Consider the following 23,735-nt stretch of genomic DNA (forward strand, 5'->3'; position numbering starts at 1 on the left):
ACTGGTGGTCGAGTGGTAGTACACTGCTGTTACGACAGTGATTTGCAAGCATGCACGTTACATACTGAGGGGGAGGATTATACAATTACTGAAAGCTCACTGACTGACCATTTGCAGAGTATGAGGGCCTCGTTATAATGGGGAGGGTTTTGATGCCATTCTTCCTAGGAGCGCTAAAGTTTGTGGCAACAGAATCTTTGCCGATATGCCATTCAGTTTAGTGTAGAGACTATTGACCATAAGACATAGGAGCAGAATTAGGCCACTCGGCCCATCGAGTCTGCTCTGCTATTCAATCATGGCTGATATTTTTCTCATCCCCATTCTCCTGCCTTCCCCCCATAACCCCTGATCCTCTTATTGATCAAAAACCTATCTATCTCTGTCTTAAAGACACTCAGTGATTTAGCCTCCACAGCCTTCTGCGCCAAAGAGTTCCACAGATTCACCTCCCTCTGCCTGAAGAAATTCTTCCTCATCTCTGTTTTAAAGGATCGTCCCTTTAGTCTGAGATTGTGTCCTCTGCTTCTAGTTTTTCCTACAAGTGGAAACATCCTCTCCATGTCCACTCTGTCCAAGCCACGCAGTATCCTGTAAGTTTCAATAAGAACCCCCCTCATCCTTCTAAACTCCAACGAGTACAGACCCAGAGTCCTCAACCATTCCTCATACGATAAGTTCTTCACTCCAGGGATCATTCTTGTGAACCTCCTCTGGACCTTTTCCAAGGCCAGCACATCCTTCCTTAGATATGGGGCCCAAAACTGCTCACAATATTCCAAATGGGATCTGACCAGAGCCTTATACAGGCTATGAAGTACATCCCTGGTCTTATATTCTAGCCCGCTCGAATGAATGCTAACATTGCATTTGACCTTCCACATCAGGTCAAAGTACCAAATATATCTCACTGTTATTTACTCTTTCTATAATAATAAGGAAAGGCAAAAAGAAAGAGGGCATGCATTAAGGTGTCAGCTGTGCTCAGTGGTAGCATGCTGGTCCCTGAGTCAGAAGGTCATGGGTTCAGGGCCCAATCCAGAAACGTTAGCGCAAAGTCCAGGCTGACACTGCAGTGCCATACTGAAGGAGTGCTGCAATGTTGGAGGTGCGATCTCTCTGGTGCACCATTAATTGATGCCAGGCCTGCCTTCTCAGGTGGATTTTGAAGTTCCAAATGCTCTCTTTTGAAGGAAAGCATGGGAATTCTGCATGGGCAGATATTTATCCCTCAAAACAACACTTCAACCAGATTAGCTGGTCATGATCTCACTGTTGTTTATGGGACTGAGATCTTGCTGTGTGCAAATTGCCAACTATATTTCCTATATTACCATAGTGACTACATTTCAAAACTATCTCTTTGGCTGTGAAGCGCTTTGGGATACACTGAGATCATGAAGGGTGCTATAGAAATTTACGGTGGAATTCTCCATTTCAAAGACCATGGGGCTGGATTCTCCGATTTTGAGGCTACGTCCGGAGGAAGTGTCTAGTTCTACGATGAAAAAATTGGCGAGGTCCTAGCACCGACCCTCTGACCGGCGAGGGGCAAGCAGCCGCACCACTAAAACTCAGACCTTCACGAGATAAATGTCCGGGGAATTGCCGTGTCCATGGTCGTGCATGCGCAAGGCGATTGCGCCGTACAACATGGCGGCGGCCGCGAGCGGACCCGACCTGCCAGATAATGCCTGCCTGGACCCACACCCGGGCTTCCACCGCCCACCAGTACCCCCAGCCCTCACCGTAGCCCCCCCTCCGGCCAACCGCACAGCTCCCCCCACCGACTGTGGCGGCGCTAGACACAGTCCTCACCCGCAATGCCGGGTTCCGGAAAATTAAGAGCACTGGTGCCCCACGCCGTCGGGAACTTGGTCCATTGGTGGTGGAGCATCATGGGAGGGCCTTCAGGTGACATACTGAGGCTGTCCCAATGGCATGCGGCATACTCCCCGATTACGCCGTTTTGGAGAGGGTGAACCATCCAAAAACAGGCGCCGCCCCTGATTCGATTGTAAAAAGGGATTCTTCGCCCGATCAACGATTACAATATCGGCCTCAGGGAATGGAGAATCTCGCCCCAGCTTTCTGGTGCGGCGTGCTCCCGCCGGCAGCGGGGTTCTCCATCCCGCCAGCTGGCCAATGGGGTTCCCATTGTGGGCAGCCCCATGCTATCGGGAAATCCCTGGACGTGGGTGCGCTGCCGGCGCAACGGAGAACCCCACCAGTGGAGAATCCAGCCCTAATTATCGACGCCAGGACCAACAACAAAATTGGCACCTGTCCTGGAGCAATTCCAGAACCATTAATGGACTAGCACCTGCGCCATGTGGATCACGAGTGATTCCAACAAAAAAAGGTGTCCAATTCGTCGGGCTGGGATTGGCACCCGAGTGGCAGACAGGCTGCAGCCGCATATTAGCACTCCACTCCCCAAACACATCCATTCCAGCCAGCAAGTAGCACTGAGTGTGCCCAACCAGTTGAAGGGTCAGCTGGGGCCTGAAAATACCTGAAGGGGGGGGGGGCACCATATGACCTGTGGCACTAGGTTCACAGTGGGCAGTCAGTGGCATGCATAGCAGCATCACTGCTTTTCAGGTTGCAGCAATGGTGTTCGCTGTCCATCCACCCAGACTCCACCGCCCACCTCTTGGGCGCCCCCCGACTACTCACCCCAGAAGCCAACTGGCCAGGAGCACAGCTGTCAGCACACTATGGCAATGTTGGACACTTTTTGCAATCCTTCTCTCCCTCAACAGCCTCGGCGCCTGTTTCCCGATTTTTAAAAGCGCGAGTGAAACTCGCTGTCGGTAATTCCTTCTAGCGGAGGGGCAGCATTGTGGCAGCCCTGTAGAATACCGGGTCAGGCCCGTTAATAGTATGTCAAATGGTTTTCACTGTACGTGCGGAGTACAATGCATTGACATCACTGTCACGGCACTGGAGCATGGCATTCTGTCGGGTGCCCGGCACCGGCCGTGATTTTCGCCTTACATGCGATTCTCCTCCAAATTGCGTTTCCCTGTTCCGGCGTCGGCCAATGGAGAATCCTGCACATAGTTCTTTCTTATTATTTGTGAATGTCATTGTGATGAGCAAGGAATGTCAATTCTTATGTTTCTAAAGTTGCTCTTTGTGCATTACAAAATAGGTTTGGGAGCAATTATAAAATATTTGCCAAAGGTTTACAGCACTGCAGTGAAACGCAAGGGTTTTTTAATTTTAGGTAGTACAAATTCAGCCTCCCCTGTTAAATATTACAACCATTGTTGGACATACCATCACTTTACTGTGCCGAGGACCCGGGGTCGATCTCGGCCCCAGGTCACTGTCCGTGTGGTGTTTGCACATTCTCCCCGTGCCTGCATGGTCTCAGCCCCACAACCCAAAGACGTGCAAGATAGGTCGACTGGCCACGCTAAATTCCCCCTTAATTGGAAAAAACAAAAATACAATTAAATGCTAAGTTGTTCTGTGAATCTCTATAAAACACTAGTTAGGTCCCAGCTGGTATACTATTCTAAGTACCATACATTAAAATGGATGATACAGGTTTAGATTACAGACCCTTCAAGCACCAGAAACAAGTCATTATTGTTTCCTCTATCAAAACTCTTCAAGATTTTTAGCATCTCCAGTAAGCCTTCCCTTAATGTTCCCTGCTCAAAAAAAACAAGTTTCTCTCGTCTCGGCAAGTGACTGACCTCTTTCATTTCTACTAATGTTCAATCTAGTAAATCTCCTTTGCATCCTCTCTAAGTCTCTAACATCCATTCTAATGTGGGGTTTTTAGAATTGCCCATAGTATTCCAGCTGGGACATAATGGGGCTGGTTTAGCACACTGGGCTAAATTGCTGGCTTTTAAAGCAGACCAAGCAGGCCAGCAGCACGGTTCAATTGCCGTACCAGCCTCCCCGAACAGGCGCCGGAATGTGGCGACTCGGGGCTTTTCACAGTAACTTAATTGAAGCCTACTTGTGACAATAAGCGATTTTCATTTCATTTCATTTTCACTAGTGCTTGATAAAGGTTTACAGAACCTCTTAACATGTTTACTCTCTGCACTTAAAATTGAAGACAGCAATAGGAGTTGCCATAGAATCCTAGAATCCCTACAGTGCAGAAGGAGGCCACTCAGCCCACCAAGTCTGCACCAAACCTCTGAAAGAGCACCTTATCTTAGCCCACTCCCCTCCCCTATCCCCGTAATCCCACCTAACCTGCACATCTTTGGACACTAAGGGACAATTTAGCATGGCCAACCCACCTAAACGGCACATCTTTGGACTGTGGGAGCAAACCGGAGCACCCGGAGGAAATACATGCAGACACGGGGAGAACGTACAAACTCCATACAGTCATCCAAGGCCGGAATTGAATTTAGGTCCCTGGCACTGTGAGGCAGTACTGCTAACCACTGTGCCACTATGCCACCCAGATTTCTTGACGCAATTCCTAACCAGCAGTGCCTGCCCATGATATTTTCATGGCATGGATTTGGAGATAGGCTATTCATTATGAACAGAATAATGAGCCCAATAAAAACATTCAGAAGACTGTGGGGAGCTCATAAATCTAAACAAATAAACAAACAGTACTTGAAATTTCACTTGAAAACATAAACCTTTTAGTAGCCCATAAACCTGTAAAAATAACCAACCTCCCATTCCCCTCAAAAAATATATCAACAGTCTCTGCTGAATCCAGATAAGCATTCATAATTACATGATTCAATGATTAGGTGGGGTGATGGGATTGCAGGGATAGGGCAGGAGAGTGGGCCTGGATGGAGTGCTCTTTCGGAGGGCCAGTGCAGACTCAATGGGCCAAATGGCCTCCGTCTGCATTGTAGGGATCAATGATTCTATGATTCTATTGCACTACGGTATGAACAAGCTCTGTTGAGATTACTCCATTGGTGGGTTTAGAATTCAGCCGAGTATTCATTTTGAAATTCTATTGAACAACTGGATCAGCAAAACCTCCAAATCTGAATACATTAAATGACTTGAAACAAGTCAAAGCTTCGCTATCTGTCTGAGCTTTGAAATAGTTTCACAGATGACTGAACTGAACTTAAGAAAGTGAAAGCTCTGTATATATCAAGGCTTTGAAGCAGCCAAACAAGTGGCCGAACTGAACTACAAAAGGGAAGAGACAGAAATTAGGAAAGTACAGGCCAATTAGCTTAACATCTGTCAGAGGGACAATGTTTGCAACTAATATTGAAGATGTTGAGCGTGATCTAATGGAAAAGTTTCTTCATATCATTTGTGTCGGATTTTGCTTGGAATTTCCTGCCTGCTTTGCCGGCAGGTTCCTCATCGCTATCTAATGACACTTAGGGCGGTATTTACAAGTTGTTCACACTGAAACACATGGGTTTCCTGGCGATGAGGGATGCAGTCAATGGGAAATTCCGCTAACAACGCTGGGACCAGAAAGTCCTGCTGGTGGGCCGCCTCTATCACTGAAAACAGGTGGCGGGTTAGTTGATAAATCCCGCCCACAGTCACGTTTTGGGGTGTTGGGTACTTTCTTGCCGGTTTAGCCCACATTTAGAATTTCTTTCATCTCTGGGGAGCTGAACTCAAAGGTCGAGCTGCCATTTTGAAAGGGTGCCCTGATCTCTAAGTGAGCTTGTGGGTCCCCCACGCCCCCACCCATCTGTAATATCACACTCTACACACAGGGCCATTGCCCCACCCCACCCCGTGTGAGGACACCCTGCTCTGGGGGTCCTGGAGGGCCCTCTCTTCAGGCCCCCAACACACCCTACCAGGACACTGTTCCAGGATTCACACCCATCACCCCCCCAACCTTCCAGAGGAGCTTCTTACTTGCCCTCCACCACCCCACCCTCCATACACCCCCTACACCCTCCTTTCATGGGCATTGTTCCCCTCAGGCCCTGACCCTTGGCAGTGCCACTCTGACACCTGGGCACCTGGGCACCCTCGCATTGGCACACTGGCAGTGCTCCTGTGAGCTTGGCACTTCCGCCCAGGCACCTTGCCAGTGCCAGGGTGACCGTGCCAAGGTGTCCACTGGGCAGTTCCTAGGTGCCCACATCCCAGGGATAGGACCAGGGGCCACTCTTCCCCATCCCTGACCACCCAGAGGCCGCCATTGCCCTGGGAGACCCCCGGCTGCTGTTCTGCCTGGTCTACATTTGTGTAGACGAATACTGAACAATGCCCGGCTGGGGATTCCCTGGGGAGGCCGATAGATGCTGTCAGACCAGTCGATCCTGGGTGAGTAGGCCTTAGTAGGTTAAAGGTCAACTGAAATGAGCGTGGCTTGGTCATAGCCATTGTGGACAGCTTCCTGATTTTGATGCCACGGGGGCTTCTCCCGCATCTACTGGCCACGCTGCGCTCCTGTTTGAGTACAACACGACCGTTACATCTCACCTGTTATAGCACAGCACTTGGAAAAATTCAAGGCAATCAGGCAGAGTCAATATGGTTTTGTGAAAGGGAAATTATTGGAGCTCTTTGAAAGCATAGAAGGTATGGTTGTTACATTTGTTGATGATACAAACATAGGTAGGAAAGTAAATTGTGAAGAGGGTGAAAGGAGGCTCCAAAGGGACACAGATAGATTAAATGAGTGGACAAAACTGTGGCAAATTGAGATTAATGTGGGCAAATGTGAAATTGTTCATTTTGGCAGGAAGAATAAAAAAGAAGCTTATTATCTAAATGGTGAGAGATTGCAAAGCTCTGAGGTGCAGAGGGATCTGGTTGTCTTAGTGCATGAATCATAAAAGGCTAGTGTACAGGTCGAGCAAGAAATTAGGAAAGCTAATACAACGTTATAATTTATTGTGAAGAGAATTGATGACAAAAGTAGGAAAGTTATGCTTCAGCTGCACAGGGCATTCGCGAGACCCCATCTGGAGTACTGTGTACAGTATTGGTCTCCTTATTTAAGGAAATACATAAATGCTTTTGAAGCTGTTCAGAGAAGGATTCCTCGATTAATACAAGGAATGAGCTGGTTGTCTTATGAGGAAAGGTTGGAGAGGTTAAGTTTATGTCCATTCGAGTTTAGAAGAGTAAGAGACGACTTAATTGAAACCTTTAAGTTCCTAAAGGGTATTGGCAGGTTGGATGTGTCGGAGAATCTGCAACCAGGAGTCACTGTTTAAAAATAAGGGGTCTCTAATTTAGACGGAGATAAGGAGAATTTTTTTCTTTCAGAGGGTCATGAGTCTCTGGAATTCTCTTCTTCAAAAGGCAGGGAAGCAGAATCTTTGAATATTTTTAAGGCAGAGCTAGATTCTTGAATAACCAGGGGTAACCAGGGGGTGAAAGGTTATTGGGGGTAGGCAGGAAGTGACAATCAGGTCAGCCATACTCTATTGAATGACAGAACAGGCTTGAAGGGTCGAGTGACCGACTCTTGCTCCTAATTCATATAATCGTATTTTCAAGGAAACGTGAAAGCAAATGTTTTATTTCATGGGATCTAATCTGAGTTTCACTATTTTGTAACACTGGGTTCCAAAATTGCAAATAACAGGAAAACCCGTTAACAACGATAGCACCAAAATATCCCATCACTGTAAAACACAGTGCAGAGGGGGCTGAAAATCCCACCCCTGGTTTTATTTTGTATACATGATGTGGAGATGCCGGCGTTGGACTGGGGCGAGCACAGTAAAAAGTCTTACAACACCAGGTTAAAGTCCAACAGGTTTGTTTCAAACACTAGCTTTCGGAGCACTGCTCCTTCCTCAGGTTCCTTCACCGCTATGGGCCAGTGGCGCAATGGATAACGCGTCTGACTACGAATCAGGAGATTCCAGGTTCGACTCCTGGCTGGCTCGGACTTAAAAAAACTTCTGGTGTGCGCTTTAACTCAGTGGGTGGGACAGCTGGTTCTTGATGCTGAGCAAAGTGAGCAGAGCATCATCAATTCTCGTATCGGCTGTGGTTATTTACGAAAGCCCTGCCTTCTCAATTTGAACCAGCAGAGGGCAGCAGAGCGGAGCTGCTGATTGGTGTTGCCAGGGAAATGTGCATACCTCCGTTGTGTCCACCCGAACCTGACGGTTTACCTGAGCTAGAGACCCTAGCTGTTCAAGTGAAGACAAGCAACCAGCAGAGGGCTGTAGAGTGGAGCTGCTGATTGGCTGTTGCAAGGGAAATTTACATACTTTCATTGTGGTCACCCGAACTTGAAGGTGTACCTGAGCTAGAGACCCGAGCTGTTCAAGTGAAGACAAGCAACCAGCAGAGGTCAGTAGAGCGGAGCTGCTGATTGGCTGTTGCAAGGGAAATTTGCATACCTCCGTTGTGGTCACCCGAACTTGAAGGTGGCTTGTGGAGGAGCTGTTGTCAAGTGACACTTAAACCCGAAACACTTCTTCAGTGTTTCCCTCCCTACTCACTCCTCTAACAAAAAAAACAACCGCTGTAAAGATCAAGAGGTAGGCTCAAGGGCAGGTAGAAGTAGAACGAAGTTGGACTGTGATATCACAGCCTGCAGGTAAGGGATTGGCTGGTGACTGGTAAGTAATTTTTCTTTTATTTTCCCTAAGGTGTTATTGTGCAGGGCGCAGAGGTTGCTGAGTGAGTGCTTGCTGAGAACGGGAGTGAAAAACAGGTAAGTTCTTTCTTTTTCTTTTTTTAATCTAGAGGGGATGGCATGGAAGGTAGTGCAATGTTCCTCCTGCAGAATGTTTGAGGTGAGGGACGCCGTCAGTGTCCCTGCTGATTTCATCTATGGGAAGTGCACCCATCTCTAGCTCCCCAGAAACCGCATTAGGGAACTGGAGCTGGATGAACTTCGGATCATTCGGGAGGCAGAGGTGGTCATAGATAGAAGCTTCAGGAATGTAGTTACTCCAAAGAATAAAGATAGATGGGTGACGGTGAGAGGGGCTGGGAGGAAGCAGTCAGGGATCCCCTGTGGTTGTTCCCCTTAGTAACAAGTATACCGCTTTGGATACTGTTGGGGGGGGACTTACCAGGGGTAAGCCATGGGATGCAGGTCTCTGGCACAGAGTCTGTCCCTGTTGCTCAGAAGGGAAGGGGGGATAGGAGTAGAGCATTAGTCATTGGAGACTCCATAGTTAGGGGGATAGATAGGAGATTCTGTGGGAACGAGAGAGACTCGCGGTTGGTGTGTTGCCTCCCAGGTGCCAGGGTGCGTAATGTCTCGGATCGTGTTTTCGGGATCGTTAAGGGGGAGGGGGAGCAACCCCAAGTCGTGGTCCACATAGGTACCAATGACATAGGTAGGAAAAGGGATAGGGATGTAAGGCAGGAATTCAGGGAGCTAGGGTGGAAACTTAGATCTAGGTCAAACAGAGTTATTATCACTGGGTTTTAACCCGTGCCACGTGATAGCGAGACGAGGAATAGGGAAAGAGAGGAGTTGAACACGTGGCTACAGGGATGGTGCAGGAGGGAGGGTTTCAGATTTCTGGATAATTGGGGCTCATTCTGGGGTCGGTGGGACCTCTACAAACAGGATGGTCTACACCTGGACCAGAGGGGTACCAATATCCTGGGGGGGGGAAATTTGCTAATGCTCTTCGGGAGGGTATAAACTAGTTCAGCAGGGGCTTGGGAACCTGAATTGTAGCTCCAGTATACAGGAGGTTGAGAGTAGTGAGGTCATGAGTAAGGTTTCAAAGTTGCAGGAATGTATTGGCAGGCAGGAAGGTGGTTTAAAGTGTGTCTTCTTCAATGCCAGGAGCATCCGGAATAAGGTGGGTGAGCTTGCGGCATGCGTTGGTACCTGGGACTTCGATGTTGTGGCCATTTCGGAGACATTGATAGAGCAGGGACAGGAATGGTTGTTGCAGGTGCCGGGGTTTAGATATTTCAGTAAGCTCAGGGAAGGTTGTAAAAGAGGGGGAGGGGTGGCATTGTTCATCAAGGACAGTATTATGGTGGCAGAAAGGACGTTTGATGAGGACTCGTCTACTGAGGTAGTATGGGCTGAGGTTAGAAACAGGAAAGGAGAGGTCACCCTGTTTGGGCCTCCATAAAGTTCCAGAGATGTAGAGGAAAGGATTCTGGATAGGAGCGAAGGCAACAGGGTAGTTGTTATGGGGGACTTTAACTTCCCAAATATTGACTGGAAACGCTATAGTTCGAGTATTATAGATGGGTCCGTTTTTGTCCAATGTGTGCAGGAGGATTTTCTGACACAGTATGTAGATAGGCCAACGAGAGGCGAGGCCGTATTGGATTTGGTACTGGGTAATAAACCAGGACAGGTGTTAGATTTGGAGGTAGGTGAGCACTTTGGTGATAGTGACCACAATTCGATTATGTTTACTTTAGTGATGGAAAGGGATAGGTATATACCGCAGGGCAAAAGTTATATCTGGGGGAAAGGCAATTATGATGCGATGAGGCAAGACTTAGGATGCATCGGATGGAGAGGAAAACTGCAGGGGATGGGCACAATGGAAATGTGGAGCTTGTTCAAAGAACAGCTACTGCGTGTCCTTGATAAGTATGTACCTGTCAGGCAGGGAGGAAGTGGTCGAGCAAGGGAACCGTGGTTTACTAAGGCAGTCGAAACACTTGTCAAGAGGAAGAAGGCGGCTTATGTAAAGATGAGACATGAAGGTTCAGTTAGGGCGCTCGAGATTTACAAGTTAGCTTGGAAGGACCTAAAGAGAGAGCTAAGAAGAGCCAGGAGGGGACATGAGAAGTCTTTGGCAGGTAGGATCAAGGATAACCACAAAGCTTTCTATAGATATGTCAGGAATAAAAGAATGACTAGGGTAAGAGTAGGGCCAGTCAAGGACAGTAGTGGGAAGTTGTGCTTGGAGTGCGAGGAGATAGGAGAGGTGCAAAATGAATATCTTTTGTCAGTATTCACACAGAAAAAAGACAATGTTGTAGAGGAGAATACTGAGATTCAGGCTACAATACTAGAAGGGCTTGAGGTTCATAAGGAGGAGGTGTTAACAATTCTGGAAAGTGTGAAAATAGATAAGTCCCCTGGGCTGGATGGGATTTATCCTAGGATTCTCTAGGAAGCTAGGGAGGAGATTGCTGAGCCTTTGGCTTTGATCTTTAAATTATCTTTGCCAACAGGAATAGTGCCAGAAGACTGGAGGATAGCAAATGTTGTCCCCTTGTTCAAGAAGGGAAGTAGAGACAACCCCGGTAACTATAGACCAGTGAGCCTTACTTCTGTTGTGGGCAAAATCTTGGAAAGGGTTATGAGAGATAGGGTGTATAATCATCTGGAAAGGAATAATTGGATTAGACATGGTCAACACGGTTTTCTGAATGGTAGGTCGTGCCTCACAAACCTTATTGAGTTCTTTGAGAAGGTGACCAAACAGGTGGATGAGGGTAAAGCAGTTGATGTGGTGTATATGGATTTCAGTAAAGCGTTTGATAAGGTTCCCCACGGTAGGCTACTGCAGAAAATATGGAAGTATGGGATTCAGGGAGATGTAGCAGTTTGGATCAGAAATTGGCTAGCTGGAAGAAGACAAAGGGTGGTGGTTGATGGGAAGTGTTCAGACTGGAGTCCAGTTACTAGCGGTGTACCACAAGGATCTGTTTTGGGGCCACTGCTGTTTGTCATTTTTATAAATGACCTAGAGGAGGGCGTAGAAGGATGGGTGAGTAAATTTGCAGATGACACTAAAGGCGGTGGAGTTGTGGACAGTGCGGAAGGATGTTACAAGTTACAGAGGGACATAGATAAGCTGCAGCGCTGGGCTGTGAGGTGGCAAATGGAGTTTAATGCAGAAAAGTGTGAGGTGATTCATTTTGGAAGGAATAACAGGAAGACAGAGTACTGGGCTAATGGTAAGCTTCTTGGCAGTGTGGATGAGCAGAGAGATCTCGGTGTCCATGTCCATAGATCCCTGAAAGTTGCCACCCAGGTTGAGAAGGCGTACGGCGTGTTAGCTTTTATTGGTAGAGGGATTGAGTTTCGGAGCCATGAGCCATGCAGCTGTACAAAACTCTGGTGCGGCCGCATTTGGTGTATTGCGTGCAATTCTGGTCGCCGCATTGTAGGAAGGATGTGGAAGCATTGGAAAGGGTGCAGAGGTGATTTACCAGAATGTTGCCTGGTATGGAGGGACGATCTTATGAGGAAAGGCTGAGGGACTTGAGGCTGTTTTCGTTAGAGAGAAGACGATTAAGAGGTGACTTAATTGAGGCATACAAGATGACCAGAGGATTGGATAGGGTGGACAGTGAGAGCCTTTTTCCTCAGATGGTGATGGCTAGCACGAGGGGACATAGCTTTAAATTGAGGGGAGATAGATATAAGGCAGATGTCAGAGTTAGGTTCTTTACTCAGAGAGTAGTAAGGGCGTGGAATGCCCTGCCTGCAACAGTAGTGGACTCGCCAACACTAAAGGCATTCAAATGGTCATTGGATAGACATATGGACGATAAGGGAATAGTGTAAATGGGCTTTAGTGTGGTTTCACAGGTCGGCGCAACATTGAGGGCCGAAGGGCCTATACTGCGCTGTAATGTTCTATGTTCTATGTTCAGGTGAATTCACCTGAGGAAGGAGCAGTGCTCCGAAAGCTTTTGTTTGAAACAAACCTGTTGGGCTTTAACCTGGTGTTGTAAGACTTCTTATTTTGTATAGCAAAAAGAGCAGTGGTCCGAACACCAACCTCTGGACAGAAATGCACATCCTGTGAAAAATTATTATTCACTGCTCATCTCTCTCCTTTGGCACTTAACCACTTTACTATCCATGCAGTCACTGCCACTGCCCCTTTGATTTCCAAATTTATTAACAATTATATTATATGTACGCCATTAAGTGCCGATTGACAGTCCATCTGCACAACATCATCTATATTAGCCTTATCCACCCTTTCTGTTGTTTCATCAAAAAATGCAATCAAATTAATCAAACACAATTTGCCTTTAACAAGCTATTTTAGATCCAGCATTGTGTCAGAGGCAGGATTAATTTGTCAGCCACATTGTAAAATGTCCTCTGAGAAAGAATGATCTTAATACAATGAAGTCCATATTTTGTTTGAGTGTCACATTCTCAAATTCAAAAGAACAATTTTAAGCTTAAACAAAACCAATAACATAGAGGTAAAGAATCATAGAATCATAGAATTTACAGTGCAGAGGGAGACCATTCAGCCCATCGAGTCTGCACCGGCCCTTGGAAAGAGCACCCTACCTAAGCCCATACCTCCACCCTATTTCCACACCTCCACCCTATCTCCGTGACCCCACCTAATCTTTTTTGTACATTAAGGGCAATTTAGCATAGTCAATCCACCTAACCTGCTCATCTTTGGACTGTGGGAGTGATGCACAATCAATTGCTAAAGACTAAAGTTGGGTACAACTGTGGCTTTATTACAGTCAGATGTGTGGCCTCCTGCTGCAGCTGGCGAAATGGCAGGGCACTGGAGGTCATGCATATTTCAACAATTCTCCATGGGCGGGGTCAGCCGGTAGGAGCTACCGGCAAACCTGTAGTGTAGGTCCTACCTTACATATCCTATTACAGTGGTTTACCACATTCACACCCTGTTAAAAATGAGTCCGGCGGGGGTGACGTGAAACTATATACAATTAGTGCAATTATGTACAGTGGTAGGGAAAGAAAAGTCCATGTTGACGGTCCGGAGGCCATTCAAAGGCTCAGCCGGTCCGTTGCCTTGGTACTTCATTGGGAGCGGTGTAACGGTGGCAGCGAAGTCGGTGCTGGCGGTGGTGGAGGTGGCACCGATGGGAGTGGTGGCAGTGCTGATGCTAGCCAGTCATCGGGGAACTCCGGGAGCATGCCGAAGTCCTCTTCGTCCTCTTGATCGAAAAAGGGGAGGGGGGGTGGTCTGGTGGGGTCAATATTGGCGGCGCGGTGGGAGGGGGGGGGGCGCATGGATGGGGGGGGTGGGTGTTGGGGTGGAACCGGACGGTGCCAGGTCCCTGAGTGATACAGTATCTTGGTGGCCATCGGGGAACTCAACGTAGAGTTGGCGTGGAGCAGGTGAACCCTGTCCACCAAGGGGTCAGCCTTGTGGAGTCAGACGTGCCTATGAAGGAGGACCGGTCCTGGAGCTGCGAGCCAAGTCCGGAGCAACACCCCGGATGTGGACTTCCTGGGCAAGGTAAAGACACGTTCATGGGGTGTGGTATTAGTGGTGGTGCACAATAGTGACTGGATGGAGTGTAGTGCGTCAGGGAGGACCTCCTGCCAGCGAGAGGCTGGGAGGTTCCTGGACCGTAGGGCCAGCTGGACGGCCCTCCAAACCGTCCCATTCTCCCGTTCTACTTGCCCGTTTCCCCGGGGGTTGTAGCTGCTGGAGGCTATACCCTGCTGAGCAGGAGCTGATGCTGCTCATCGCTCATGAATGAGGATCCCCTGTCACTGTGGATGTAGGCGGGGAAACCGAACAGGGTGAAGATGGTGCTGAGGGCCTTGATGACGGTGGCAGATGTCATATCGGGGCATGGGATGATGAAGGGGAATCTGGAGTACTCGTTGACCGCACTGAAAATGTACGTGTAACGGTCGGTGGAGGGGAGGGGCCCTTTGAAATCCACGCTGAGGCATTCAAAGGGGTGGAAAGCCTTCACCAGGCGCGCATGATCTGGCCGGTAGAAGTGCGGCTTGCACTCCGCACAGACCTGGCAGTCCCTGGTGACTGTCCTTACTTCCTCGACGGAGTAGGGCAGATTGCGAACTTTGACCAGCTGGTACAATCGAGTGACCCCCGGGTGACAAAGGCTGTCGTGTAGGGCCCGGGGTTGGTCCACTTGTGCACTGGCCCATGTACCTCTGGAGAGGGCGTCTGAGGGCTCTTTGAGTTTACCAGGGCGATACAATATCTCGTAATTATAGGTCGAGAGCTCGATTCTCCACCGCAAGATTTTATCATGTTTTGATCTTGCCCCGCTGTGTGTTATTGAACATGAAGGCTACCGACCATTGGTCCGTTAGGAGAGTGAATCTCTTACCGGCCAGGTAATGCCTCCAATGCCGCACAGCTTCAACGATAGCTTGGGCCTCCTTTTTGACGGATGAGTGTCGATTTTCAGAGGCATGAAGGGTGCGGGAAGAGAATGCCACGGGCCTGCCTGCCTGGTTTAGAGTGGCGGCAAGGGCGACGTCTGAAGCGTCGCTTTCTACTTGGAAAGGCAGTGACTCGTCCACTGCGCGCATCCTGGCCTTGGCGATGTCTGCTCTGATGCCGGCGAAAGCGTGTTGTGCCTCGGCCGCGAGGTGGAATTGAGTGGTCTGGATGAGTGGGCGGGCCTTGTCCGCATAGTTTGGGAACCACTGAGTGTAGTAGGAAAAGAACCCCAGGCAACGTTTGAGGACCTTGGGGCAGTGGGGGAGCAGAAGTTCCATGAGGGGGCGCATGCAGTCGGGATCGGGCCCGAGAATTCCGTTTTGGACGATATAGCCGAGAATGGCTAACCGGGTCATGCTGAACACACACTTCTCTTTGTTATAGGTCAGGTTGAGAAGAGTGGCAATGCGGAGGAATTTATCGAGGTTGACATCGTGGTCCTGCTGGTCATGGCCGCAGATGGTGACATTATCTAAGTACGGAAAGGTGGCCCGCAAACCGTACTGGCCGACCATTCGGTCCATGTCTCTTTGGAAACCGAGACCCCATTTGTGACACCTAAAGGGACCCTAAGGAAGTGGTAGAGGCGACCGTCCGCCTCGAAGGCCGTGTATGGCCGGTCCGACTTCTGGATGGGGAGCTGGTGGTAGGCGGATTTCAGGTCAATTGTTGAGAAGACCCGGTACTGCGCAATCTGATTGACAATATCAGATATGCGTGGGAGGGGGTACGCGTCGAGCTGCAGACCGATTGATGGTCTGGCTGTAGTTCACGACCATCCTGTGTTTCTCCCCAGTTTAAACCACTACCACTTGGGCTCTCCAGGGGCTGCTGCTGGCCTCGATAATGCCCTCCTTAAGCAGCCACTGGACTTAAGACCTGATGAAGGTCTTGTCCTGGGTGCTGTGCCTTCTGCTCCTAGTGGCAAAGGGCTTGCAATCCGCAGTTAGATTGGCAAAAAGGGAGGGGGGATCGACCTTGAGGGTCCCGAGTCTGCAAACGGTAAGGGGGGGTAAGGACCCGCCGAATTTGAGGGTGAGGCTCTGGAGGTTGCACTGGAAGTCCAGGCCCAACAGGAGTGCAGCGCAGAGATTAGGAAGGACATAGAGGCGGAAGTTACTAAATTCTACGCCCTGGACCGTGAGGGTGACTGTACAAAAGCCTCGGATCGGGACGGAGTGGGATCCTGAGGCTAGTGAGATCCTTTGATTGGCAGGGTGGACCGCGAGGGAGCAGCGCCTTACCGTATCTGGGTGAACAAAGCTTTCGGTGCTCCCGGAGTCCAGCAAGCACGAGGTCGCGTGGCCGTTGATTTTAACCATCGTCGACACAGTGGCCAGGTTGTGCGGGCGTGATTGGTCCTGCGTCATCGAAGCGAGCTGCGGGTAGCCATCGGATGCTTCGGGTGGCGAGCGTGTGCGGTTCCAATGTTGGGCTGTCCGGAGACTCTGTGGGGGACAAGATGACGGCGCCCATGGTGCGCACATTGCGGGGTCGGGACAAGATGGCGACGCCCATTGGTTCCACATGGACCCGGGAGGAGAAGATGGCGGCTCCCATTGTGCGTCTGGCGTGGGGGAGGGGGCGATAGCGGGCGCGATCGCAGCGACTGCTCAGGCCTGTCACACAGCCGCGAAGTGGCCCTTTTTACTGCACGCTTTACAAACTGCAGTGCGGGCCGGGCAGTGTTGGCCGGGGTGTTTCTTCTGATTGCAGAAGTAGCAGCGGGGACCCCCGGGGTGCGCGGATCGACGTGTGGCGCAGGCGTATTGGAAAGGCAGGACCCCGGCTGAGGAGGTCGTCAGCAGGGGAGGTAGGAAGGAGTAGGAGGGTGGGCAGCGCAGTGGGAGGGGTACGATTGTACGTTACGGGACGCGACCGTCATGGAGAGCGCCAAGGTTTTCGTCTCCGCCAGTTCGAGCGTGGCCCCGTCCAGTAATCGTCCTTGGATGCGGTCCGACACAATCCCCGTCACGAAGGCATCGCGCATGAGGAGATTCACGTGTTTGGCGGCCGTAACGGCCTGACAGTCACAGTCCCGGACGAGTGGAATTAGGGCCCGCCAAATGTCTTCGATGGACTCACCAGGTAGTTGCGAACGGGTGGCGAATACATACCTGGCGAAGAGCGTGTTCGCCTTCTGCGCGTAGTCTTCCTTAAGGAGTTCCATTGCTTTTGTATAGTTTGTGGCATCTTGGATCAACGGGAACACGCTGGAGCTCAGTCTGGAGTACAGGACGTTTATCTTCTGAGCCTCCATTGGCGCGGGTTACACTGCATTGATGTCGGCCTCAAAACATGCGAACCAGTGAGCAAAGTCTTTCCTGGTGTCGGGGAGTGCGGATCCAGCTGCAGGCGATCGGGCTTAATTCGGATATCCATTCTGTGGAAAATATGACTCTACGGCAGCACGGTAGCATGGTGGTTAGCATAATTGCTTCACAACTCCAGAGTCCCAGGTTCGATTCCCGGCTTGGTTCACTGTCTGTGCGGAGTCTGCACGTACTCCCCGTGTGTGCGTGGGTTTCCTCCGGGTGCTCCGGATTCCTCCCACAGTCAAAAGTTGTGCAGGTTAGGTGGATTGGCCATGCTAAATTGCCCTTAATGTTCAAAATTGCCCTTAGTGTTGGGTGGGGTTACTGGGTTATGGGGATAGGGTGGAGATGTGGGCTTGGGTAAGGTGCTCTTTCAAAGAGCCGGTGCAGACCCAATGGGCCGAATGGCCTCCTTCGGCACTGTAAATTCTATGATTCACTATGATTCACTAATAAATTGATGCACGATCAATTGCACAAAGACTAAAGTTGGGTACAACTGTGGCTTTATTACAGTCAGATGCATGGCCTCCTGCTGCAGCTGGCGAAATGGCAGGGCACTGGAGGTCATGCATATTTATACAGTTCTCCGTGGGCAGAGCCAGCCGCCAGGAGCTACCGGCGAACCTGTAGTGCAGGTCCTACCTTACATTTCCTATTGCAGTGGTTCACCACAGGGTGGAAACCAGAGCACCCGGAGGAAACCCAAGCAAACATGGGGCGAACGTGCAGACTCCGCACAGTGCCCAAGCCGGGAATCGAACCTGGGACCCTGGAGCTGTGAAGCAACTGTGCTAACCACTGTGCTACCGTGCTGTCCTTAGGGTCAGTTCACTAAAATTAATTGGGTAAATTGATGAAAAGATGTGGTGGTAAATAAATACTGGAAAACATTTTAAAAGTAATTTAAACGTTCAACAAAAATAAGCTCCATTACAAAACAAAAACCTAGCAAGAAAGATTCAACCATGGTTTACTGTGAAGCTATGGATGGCATTATCTTGAAAGAAGAGGCTCATAATGTTACAATGAATAGCGGTATATCTGCCGATTGGGAGAATTCTGGAAACCAGAAAAGGACAACAAAAAGATTGGTAAAGAGGGAAAAAAACAGAAAATTTTAGAAAAATAGCTTGGATCCTAACAAGCGCTTTTCCAACAGTTTATAAAGCAGCAGAGTTGCTAAAGTAAACATTGGTTGCTGAAAGGTAAATACAGAAGTTATTATCAGGAAAAAGAGGAATGGCAGAGAGGTTGAACAAATATTTGTTGTCTGCCTTCACAGGAGAAGATACAAACTATGCACCATATAAATAGAGGATAATCAATGGACTAATAGGAGTAGGGACTAATAGGAGAGGTATTATAGAAACTATTCCAGGGTTCTAAGGGAGACACTAGATGCATTGATTATGATTTTCCAGAATTCCCTAGATTCCTGAATAGTCCCAGTGGATTGTAGATTGGCAAGTATAAAATTGGTTTTGTCAAATTTATTCATATTTTTGAGGATATAATTAGTAGAGTAGATAAAGAGGAGCCAGTAGATTTTGTATACTAGGACTTCCAAAAGGCATTTGACAAGGTGACACAGCAAAAGTTAACACACAAGACAAGAGGTCAAGAAATTAGGGGTGACCTATTAACATTGTTACAATCTGTTTAGCACCAAGAACTTCTTGCTTGAAGAAGAAAGAGTTTGAAATCCTAGTTATCCTCCAGGAGAATAAAGCCACGAGATTTCACAATTTTGGATAAACAAAATAAATGTTACTATACAAAGTCAGGAAAGTAAGAATTACAATATTTCCGTGGATTTCTCAGCAACTCCACCCAGATATCAGTAACTATTGTCACGTGTGAGTACCTTTAAGACATGGATGTTTAAGCAATGTAACTTTAAGAAAACAGTGAGGTCAAAGAGTGGGTGGAGCTGAGGTCAGGTCAGCCATTTTGCAGTTTAGTTTTGCAGTTTGGAGGAAAAGAGCTGGGTGTGGGTCTGTGTTTGCAGTGAGATGGATCTCTGCCATGAAAGACTATCTTTGGATCATTTGGGTGATTTAAGCTTATAATAGTGAAGCCTTTAACCTGATGTGATTTTGTTTAAAGGTGTTAAGTCTCTTGGAAGTTTGAAGGAACATTTTAAGGAATCATTTACTGTTGCAATATTTTCTGAGTTATCTTTGAAGTAAGGGGTGTTAAGAGATCCAATGTTTATTTAAGATGTTAAGTTGAGTTCATGGAATAAACAGTATTTTGTGTTTAAAAACCCACGTGTCCATAATTGTAGTCCCACACCTAGGGAAAAAGCCATGTGCTAGGAAAAGCAACAAATACATTAAAGGGGGAGGTTGGTTGTACTCCATGATACATTTATGGGTTCTGAAAAGGCCTCGCTCATAACACTATTGTAAGTCACAATATCTCATTAACACTCTATATCCTGCATGACGGATCTCAACTCTTCACTTTTGAAGATCTTGCCTCTGAATTCCCTCAAAAGCCACTCGGACTTGAATTGTATCAATGACTGCTCACGTCCTGATTTTTCAACTTCTCCTCCTGAGACTGTATTCCATGGCATTCATATAGATTCACTGCTCCCTCTAATTACTGGAAAATTCCAGCTCTTTTTCAGACCACTAGCTTCACTCAGGTGGCATTACCCTGGGTTTCTCCAAACTCCAGTCCTATAAATGGCTCCCAGGGCTTCTTCTGAGCCCTAACACTCTCCAACATGGAATCAGTTAACCTCAACCACCTTCTCAGCCCCCTTAGTCAACATAGCTCAACCTTTTTAAGTGTGATAGACTCCAAACTTATTTGGTTTAACTTATCCAATTTACAGTTAGACTTCAAGCTTCCCAGAATTAAAAATTACCTCTCAAGTATTCATACAAACCATGAACTAGATATTCCACAGACCATGGCTGGAGGACTGATTAATGAACAGGACAGAGTGAGTAGGTCATAAGCAGGGAGTTGGCAAGCTGGGATTAGTGGAGCACTACAAGGATTTGTGCAGGCAACTCACCAATTTACAATCCATATTAATGAGTTAAACAAAGAAACTGAGAGTAATGTATCTTTTGTAGACCCACGAAGGAGCTCACGCCAAGCTGCTAAAAGGAAGTAAAGGTTCCCGTTCATGAGGAATTTTCCAAAGATTGCTCGCCAGGACCTCTATGATCTAAGTGCTTTCACGTTACTCTCAACCCTGGACTTGCACTTGATAGGAAACCAGCCTGATGGCTGACGGGACCGGGGATCCACTGGGTGACACCGGGTGACATACACTGCGTCACCTGGTACAAAGTGCCTGGGTGGTCGACATTGAATGGGGCAATGTCCTTGCAGGTCCTGATTGTGGTGCACCTTCCCACCGATACCCGTGAAGACCATGCTAAGGTAGGTAAGAAAAATCCATCCCATCAAAATCTCAGCCTGGGCTACCCCAGTCACAACGTGCAGGGTGGTCTGGGAGCAAAAAAGGATCCAGGCCAGCATAGTGTCCATTGACCCTGAAGACTCTGCAAGCCCTGTTTGGATGACTGGACCACCCTTTCCACTAACCCATTTGAAGCTGGGTGGGCAGAGTTAATAAGTATCGTACTGCGTTAGCTTTCGGAAAGCCCAGAGAACTCTTTGCTCGTAAAAGGTGTGCCATTGTCCGTTTTAGCATCTTGGATATGCCATGGGTACAAAAAGACAAACGCAGCTTCTTAATCATTACCTTGGAGGTGGTTGCCCCCATTTTGTGGACCGCCAGCCATTTGGAATGGATGTTGATTCAGAGGAGGAACATCAAACCCTGAAATGGGCTGGCAAAATCGGCACACAACCATGCCATGGCCATTCCCAAGAGTGGAGGGGCACCTCTGCCGGGAGCTTCTTCAGGTTACTGTTGTAGAGATCTTGCAAGATCAAACCTTGGCCCTTTTTCAGGATGGCGTCACACGTACCCCAAATCAGGACACAGCCCTCCACACTAAATTTGGACATTTTAGATGAGAAAACCTGCAATTCATCTGGATACTGTCAATGCTGGCCAACATACAACAGAAGATGTCGAACTTTGGAAAGAACCGGGTCCGATTCAGTCCACTCACGGACCCGAGACACAGTGACCAGCAACAAATCCATAAAGTTATGAATGGTGACAATGTCATCCACTCTGGGAGGAGATGGAGGGCTAGTTGACAAGGGTAGTCGGCTCAATGCATCGGCGTGTGCAATCTGAGTGCCCGGCCGATGTTCGAACAAGTACTTGGAGGCGGCCAACAAAAAGGCCCACCGCCGAATCCTTGGGGAAGCGATAGGCCCTGCCCTCCATGAACAGACTGCACAATCGTTTGTGGTCGGTGATGAGGGTGAAATGTCGGCTGTAGAAATATTGGTAAAATTTCTTTACTCAAAAACCACCACCAGGCCCTCCTTTTCTATATGCAAGCACTTGCGTTCGGCCACACCAGCGTTCGGGAGGCAAAAGCGATCAGCTGGTCCTTGCTATCTGTAATCCTATGAGAGAGAACGGCCCCAATGCAGCACAGCGACACATCGCACGTGATGATGAGAGGCTTGGTGGGATCATAGTGAGTCAACAACCCGGAAGACAAAAATTGTTTCTTCACTTGTCTGAAAGCAGTTTCCTGCGACCTGCTCCATGCCCACTCTGGGTTTTCTTCAAAGGTAGATGCAGGAGGGCCAAATTTGGAACGTGTCATGATATTCAAACACACACATCATGATAGACACACCAACAGACAAATCAGAACACACAACACCACAACCAATGACAGAAAGATATAAAAGCACAGACACGACCCGTATTATAAGAGTTATAATAAAATAGAGTTGTACCACATACAACTGTGTTGGCTCATCTGTGCACCAGAGCACCCAACACCACAGAACGAACTTGACATAATGATTCACTAACCCTAAATATAATCGAAGCTCCGTGACGCTCGTAGAGGCAAGGGACTGCCGAATGGCACGCACCTTCTCTACAGCTGGATGTAAGCCCTCGTGTTCCACCTGATAGCCCAAGTATACCACCTCTTCCTCATGAGAAACACACTTGGCTCTCCGCTGGCAGACGCCAGACTCCGAAAAATGCAAAAGACCTTCCGCCAGAATGCTCCTGCTTGGATGCTCTGGTGACCAGCAGTAACCAATGCTGGATGTTCTCCATCACCCGCTGGAATGTGGCCGATGGCACGCCGAAGGGCAACCGGATGCACTCGTACATGTCGCAGTGCGTGTTGATCATGACATAACAGTGGGAGGATGAGTCCAATTCGAGTAGCAAATATGCATGACCCATGTCAAATTTGAGAGCGCACCTGCTAACTTAGCATCAAGGTCTTCAACGCAAAGTATTGGGTAGTCTAAACACGAAGCTGTACTCACCGTCGGCTTATAATTCCATCATAACCGGACCGTCCTGTTCGTCTTCAACACCGGCACCATCCAATCTGCAAAGTGCGCAGGCCGGATGATCCCCAATCCTTGAAGCCGGCAGAGCTTGGTCTCTATTTCTGCCAGCAATACATAAGGCACCGGGCGGGCTATGAAATATGTAGGCTGCGCACTCGAGTTGACATGGACTTTGGCTGCAGCACCCTTTATCTTCCCCAATCCGGGCTGGAAAACTTCAGGGTACTTTCCCAATACTTTGCTCAGGCCCTGGATTCTTTTTGGAAGATGTGTTGCCAATCAAGAAGTAGGTGGCTCAACCAATCGTGGCCTAACAAACTGGGGCCATGTCCCTTCACTACAATTAGCAGGAGCGCACTGACTGTCATCCAGAAACCACCCGCAATGCCCAGTGGTTCACCTGTATAAGTGACCACTCGAGCCTTAGTGACCCTCAAATCCAAGTGTTGTACCCCTCTCTTAATGTGATCGAAAGTTTGCCCTCCTACAACAGAAACCACAGTGCCAGTATCAAGCTCCATATCCAAGAGATACCCATTCACCTGCACTGCGATTTTGATGGGGACAACACAAGGCACCACCACGCAGCTGAGCTGCATGCAGCCTTCCTCCTCTGGTTCATCCAGACGGAAAGTGCGGGCCCTGGGCAGACGACTGCCTCAACCGGGGCACCGGAACCTCTGACCGATATGTGGCTTGCGCTCATGTCAGAGCCTACAACCGTATGCCCCACAACGACCTCTGCAGATTCTAGGGACGTATGACGTCGGGATGACTCGGTCCTCGACGGTCCAGGGAGGGGTACCGCTCTTGGGAGGGGTCGATCGCCGGGAGGGGTCGATCGCCAGGGGGGGCCGCGTCCTAAGGAGTTACCTTCCATCCCTCATTCAGTGCTCTAGCGAGATAGGGAGAT

General features: G+C 48.7%; 1 protein-coding gene and 1 non-coding gene across 2 annotated transcripts in view; one reads left to right on the plus strand and one right to left on the minus strand.

The window, feature by feature from the left end:
- Positions 1-23,735, minus strand: part of LOC140428295 (cadherin-22-like) — a 1,238,550-nt gene that overhangs the window by 1,095,565 nt on the left and 119,250 nt on the right. The gene's annotated exons all lie outside the window — the stretch shown is intronic.
- trnar-acg (transfer RNA arginine (anticodon ACG)) lies at positions 7,769-7,841 on the plus strand. The gene has a single exon. It is a non-coding gene; the product is annotated as a tRNA-Arg (tRNA).

The sequence above is a fragment of the Scyliorhinus torazame genome, chromosome 8 (genome assembly GCF_047496885.1).
Source record: "Scyliorhinus torazame isolate Kashiwa2021f chromosome 8, sScyTor2.1, whole genome shotgun sequence".
NCBI classification, from domain to species: Eukaryota; Metazoa; Chordata; class Chondrichthyes; order Carcharhiniformes; family Scyliorhinidae; genus Scyliorhinus; species Scyliorhinus torazame.